We start from the raw sequence: 6,038 nt of genomic DNA, 5'->3' as shown, positions 1-6,038 counted from the left end.
CCTGTAAATGACAACACAAAAACTAAGGCACTGGTGTCGTACTTCTGGTTTACCGGAACGGGGTGCAACTCCCTGCAGTGCCCTGCTCAATTTGTTGTATTTACATGGTTCATTGGTGTCCATGGTCTCAGAGGTCATCGCTATAGTCTTAATCATTTTTGAGGATTTAAAAAAAAGTGAAAATCGTTTTTTTTTATTATTCTTTTCTTCAAATTTCAATTCCATTTCCGCAATTCCACAATTTCCGCAATTTCCATTTCCGCAATTTCCCTAATTTCAACAATTTCCATTTCCGTAATTTCCGCAATTTCTGCAATTAACATTTCCGCAATTTCCATTTCCGCAATTACCATTTTCGCAATTCCACAATTTCCGCAATTTTCGCAATTACCATTTCCGCAATTTTACGCAATTACACTTTCCGCAATTTCCGCAATTACCATTTCCACAATTTCTGCAATTCCGCAATTTCCGCAATTTTCGCAATTACCATTTCCGCAATTTCCGCAATTACCAATTGCGGAAATGGAAATTGCGCAACACTTAATTTTTCCGGTAAATACAACACATTGAGCAGGGCACTGCAGGGAGTTGAACCCCGTTCCGGTAAACCAGAAGTCCGACACCAGTGCCTTAGTTTTTGTGTTGTTCATTTACAGGTCCAGGTGTGCATATACATGTGCGCCTGTGCGTGTGTAGGTGCACGCTTCAATATAACCCATCGTTTTTTTCATTTTTTCAATATTGTCCAATTCTCCATGAGTAGCTGTCTGTCTGTCTGCCTGTCTATGAGTAGCTGTCTGCCTGCCTGCCAGCCTGGTTAACAGAAAATAAATTGTTATGGCTGAGTAAAATAAAATACAATATCCATTTCCACCATTTCCACCATTTCCGCAATTACCATTTCCACAATTTCCGCAATTTCCGCAATTTCCGGATAACTTTTTTTTTCAAAATTTCAAAAATTGCGGAAATTGCGGAATTTTGAATTTTGAAAAAAAAAGTTATCCGGAAATTGCGGAAATTGCGGAAAATGAAAAAAACATGGGCTATAAGCCATCCTTTTTTTTCTAACACTCCGCAATTTGCTAATGTTTCCCATCCTTTCCGGTAAATACAACACATTGAGCAGGGCACTGCAGGGAGTTGAACCCCGTTCCGGTAAACCAGAAGTCCGACACCAGTGCCTTAGTTTTTGTGTTGTTCATTTACAGGTCCAGGTGTGCATATACATGTGCGCCTGTGCGTGTGTAGGTGCACGCTTCAATATAACCCATCGTTTTTTTCATTTTTTCAATATTGTCCAATTCTCCATGAGTAGCTGTCTGTCTGTCTGCCTGTCTATGAGTAGCTGTCTGCCTGCCTGCCAGCCAGCAAGTTGGTTAACAGAAAATAAATTGTTATGGCTGAGTAAAATAAAATACAATATCCATTTCCACCATTTCCACCATTTCCGCAATTACAATTTCCGCAATTTCCGCAATTTCCGGATAACTTTTTTTTTCAAAATTTCAAAAATTGCGGAAATTGCGGAATTTTGAATTTTGAAAAAAAAAGTTATCCGGAAATTGCGGAAATTGCGGAAAATGAAAAAAAAACATGGGCTATAAGCCATCCTTTTTTTTCTAACACTCCGCAATTTGCTAATGTTTCCCATCCTTTCCGGTAAATACAACACATTGAGCAGGGCACTGCAGGGAGTTGAACCCCGTTCCGGTAAACCAGAAGTCCGACACCAGTGCCTTAGTTTTTGTGTTGTTAATTTACAGGTCCAGGTGTGCATACGCATGTGCGCCTGTGCGTGTGTAGGTGCATATGTGCATTTGTGTGTGCACGCTTCAATGACCACTGTTGGACCCCATGGGGATCAAGGACCTCTGGGAGCCACCCATAATTCACAACGGTCACTTGTATTTTTTTTTAAACATCTGTTTATTATGATTTTTGGCATAAAAGCATTTCAGTAATGATTAACCATAAAATTACAGATCGGGAAAAAAATAGCAAAAAACATACAAACAAGAGACTTACAATAAAAGGAGACAAAACATAACTCAAAGAAAAAGACAAAAACAATAAAATTATAACTGACAAGGCTGATGACTACACGGCATTCCGAGGACAGAAACAACATCACTATAAATTCTAAAAAACATTTCTGATGTGAAAAGGAAGACATATGCATACATGTGTACCCACATAGACAATACAGACGTATACAGTATACACATATCAAACATTAATTAGACGACATTACGGGGCAGAACAACATTCAATTACACCACTTCAGTCCAATGTAACAAGCATCTCAATAATGGGCGACCAGGTTTTTAGATAAAGATGTTCTTTTTTCGACAAGGTGAATCTAATTTTCTCCATATGCAGCACTCCTCCCAGCTCCCTTAGCCACATGTCAACTGTCGGAGGTTTATCCGATTTCCAGGCTTGTAGTATTAATTTCCTAGCTAACAGTGTTGCGAGTGAGATGGCCTGTGCCTCGTATTTGTTTTTTACTTGATCTGGTTCCATCACACCGAAGAGTGCAACTAGAGGTGCCGGGGGGAAGTCTTTTTTATAAGCTTTAGCCAAGAAATCAAAAATTTCATTCCAGAAACGTTGCAATTTATGACATTGAAGGAACTGATGAGACAAAGTCCCTTGTTCCGTTAAACACTTTCCACACATGGGAGAAGAATCTTTAAAGATTTTGTTTAATTTAGTTGGGGAATAGTGCAGCCTATGAACAATCTTAAATTGAATCAGAGAGTGCCTAACATTGATAGAGCTATGGTGAATGTTGGTGATACAATCCTCCCATACTCCATCTGAAATCTCTATGCCTAATTCTCTTTGCCAATTGTCCTTAAACAAGCTTGAGGATGGGTTAACCACGGTCAGCAAGGTGTCATAGAATTGAGAGACTGCACCTTTTTCAAAGGGCTCAGTGTTGAAGAAACTATCCAAGACTGGATGACTGGGTTGTTGTTCATATTGTGGGACATGCGTTCTAAGAAAATGTCTCAATTGCAAGTAACGGAACAAATGTGATGATGGGAGCCGGAAGGATTCTCGTATTTGTTGAAAAGAGGCAAGATAACCTTTACCATGACCTTGATTAAAGTATACATTTCGGAGATTCACAATACCTTTCTCCTTCCATGACATAAAAACCGGGTCTGCCAGACCCGGCTGAAAAGCCGGATTGGAACATATAGGAGAATCCAAATATATTTTAGGAGCCTTTGTCAATGCTAAGACCTGAGACCATATTTTCAGAGAGTTTTGAATTATGGGGTTATGTCCATAACTACTTTTCTTGATCTTAATAGGGCTATTAAGTAATGCAGGAAGACACGACCCAGAACAGGATGCATGCTCGATACTAAGCCATGCAGGCAAATTTTCCAGGTTACATCCAGGATAGCAGTCATACCATAGATAAATAAAGTTTAAGTGAGCCGCCATATAGTATAACCTGAATTGAGGGAGTCCAAACCCTCCTTCGTTCTTACTTTTGCATAGATGTGGTCACAGCGAACTCTGTTGCATCACAACTGGTAGCCCATGTTTTTTGAAATTTTGAAAAAAAAAAAGTTAGCCTCGTTTCTCATCATTTTGGACCATGGGCTATAGCCCATATCGTACGGCATACTATAGCGCGCCGTTTTTCATCATTTTTGAAAAAAATGACGAAATGACAAAAACGATGGGTTATTTATAGCCCATGTTTTTTTTTATTTTGAAAAAAAAAGTTATCCTCGTTTCTCATCATTTTGGACCATGGGCTATAGCCCATATCGTACGGCATACTATAGCGCGTCGTTTTTCATCATTTTTGAGGATTCGAAAAAAATGACGAAATTACAAAAACGATGGGTTATAGCCCATGTTTTTTTAAATTTTGAAAAAAAAAGGTTAGCCTCGTTTCTCATCATTTTGGACCGTGGGCTATAGCCCATATCGTACGGCATACTATAGCGCGCGGTTTTTCATCATTTTTGATGATTTGACAAAAATTAAAAAATTAAAAAAATGGGTTATAGCCCATGTTTTTTGAAAAAAAAAGTTATCCTCGTTTCTCATCATTTTGGACCATGGGCTATAGCCTATATCATACAGCATACTATAGCGCGCCGTTATTCCTCATTTTTGATGATTTGACAAAAATGAAAAAATGAAAAAAAACGATGGGTTATAGCCCATGTTTTTTGAAAAAAAAAGTTATCCTCGTTTCTCATCATTTTGGACCATGGGCTATATCCTATATCGTACGGTATACGATTCAATTCAGTAAGGATATAAGAACACAATCTATGATCAACCCAGAAACACATGTGACAGCCATGTGCTCGTAAAACTCATTTTTATTTCCTCGTGGGGACAATTTTCTCTGCCATGACTGTGTGTCTTTTGAATGGGCTCCAACCAGGCCTGGAATTTCATCATTTTAGGGGCAAGGCCACTTGGTCAACTTTTTGAGGACACAAGGCCAAGTGCCAGGGCATGAAGGCCATCAATTAAAACAATGATTTTTAAGTCCCCGGTCATCATTATTTTAGCTTAAACATTGGTACAGAACAGTGCTTCTTAAATAAATAATCACAGCTTTAAATAACAAAATATAAGTAGCTACTGTTGTAAAATATTGTAAACATGTCTGTAACATGGGGTCCCAGTGCAGAGATGAAAATCATAATGAAATGGCCTAGGACCCTGTCACCCTAGGGCCCTGTCACCCTATAGGCTAATTAATATACATTTAATTTGGGGGTCCTTGAAATTAAAATGGCTTCAGCACCCTCTAACTTTGTTTTTCAAACCGACTATTTTCACAAACGAATGTCTCGGTGTGCGATAGTAGTGATAGTGATAGTAGTGAAGATGAATATTCTGTGACTACTTAAACCTGAGTAAACATACATTGATGTAAATTATGGCAGTCTGGGCTTTTTTGGTTAAATATTCTTGGCAGGGAAAACGGGGATAAATTAGAATAGTTTGACAGCTTACTGAAGTCAGTGTGTTCCTCTTTCATGGAAGCCATCTTCAGCCATGTTTCGTTCCGAGCATCGAAGCGCCACATCTCACTACTTTTACCACTAGGACGAATACGACCCCGCCTGTCCCCTCCAGCCAGATACAGAGTAGAGCCTATATGGTGGGAGAGGAGCAGAATTAAAACAATGATGTAAGCTTTCATTGTTTTAAAAGAAATACATAGTTTAATATGCATACACAACTTGAAATGTCTTCATATATATATATATCGCTGAAGAAATTCACAGAAATTCATCAAAATAGTTCCAGTGTTATAATATAAGCTGCTGGGCGCTTATATTAGCCCGACGAGATCGAAAATGTTAAAACGTTAATAACTCTTCATCTGAATCATTCCGTCCAATTCTAAGAAAAGAACAATTATGTGTTAGACGGTCCGATCGCGGTCCCGTCGCTAGTCGCGTTAGAATTAATCATACCGCCCGTTGTTGTCGTTCGCACGGAGAGTGTTTTGGTCATCTAGCTACTTCAGCCACATCCGGGATAACATCCGGTCCTACTTCAGCCACATCCGGGATAACATCCGGTCCGTCGCTGAATGTGCTCCGCTGCTATAAATCGCTGGGCGCTCTGATTTAATGGATTGCGGATTAAATAATCCCGGGCGTTCGGGGTGTTAAATACCTGTGGATTAACCCAGTTTTCTATTTATTTAGCAGCATCACATTTTTTAATACTGTACATACTGTACAGAACCAGAGCATGTGAGCGGAGCGGAGCGGCCGATAATTCCGCTCTTCGCTCTCGACGGCTTTTGTTACGCTCGCTCCGCGCTCACGTTCATCTCCCCCCACGCCGCTCTACGCTCGCTCCGCGCTCACTTCAAAATCCACCCGCTCCGCTCCTCGCTCCGCTCCGCTCGCGCTCACATGCTCTGTTGTAGCCCATCGTCATGTGTCCAAATCCAAAAGAACAGATATGTAAACTGTCGACACGCCATGAGCGGTGCATTGATGATTTGTATGTCTATTCTCATGGAC

Source organism: Protomyctophum bolini (genome assembly GCF_963924005.1).
Source record: "Protomyctophum bolini genome assembly, chromosome: 22".
Lineage (NCBI taxonomy): Eukaryota > Metazoa > Chordata > Actinopteri > Myctophiformes > Myctophidae > Protomyctophum > Protomyctophum bolini.
This window is presented reverse-complemented; position numbering follows the sequence as displayed.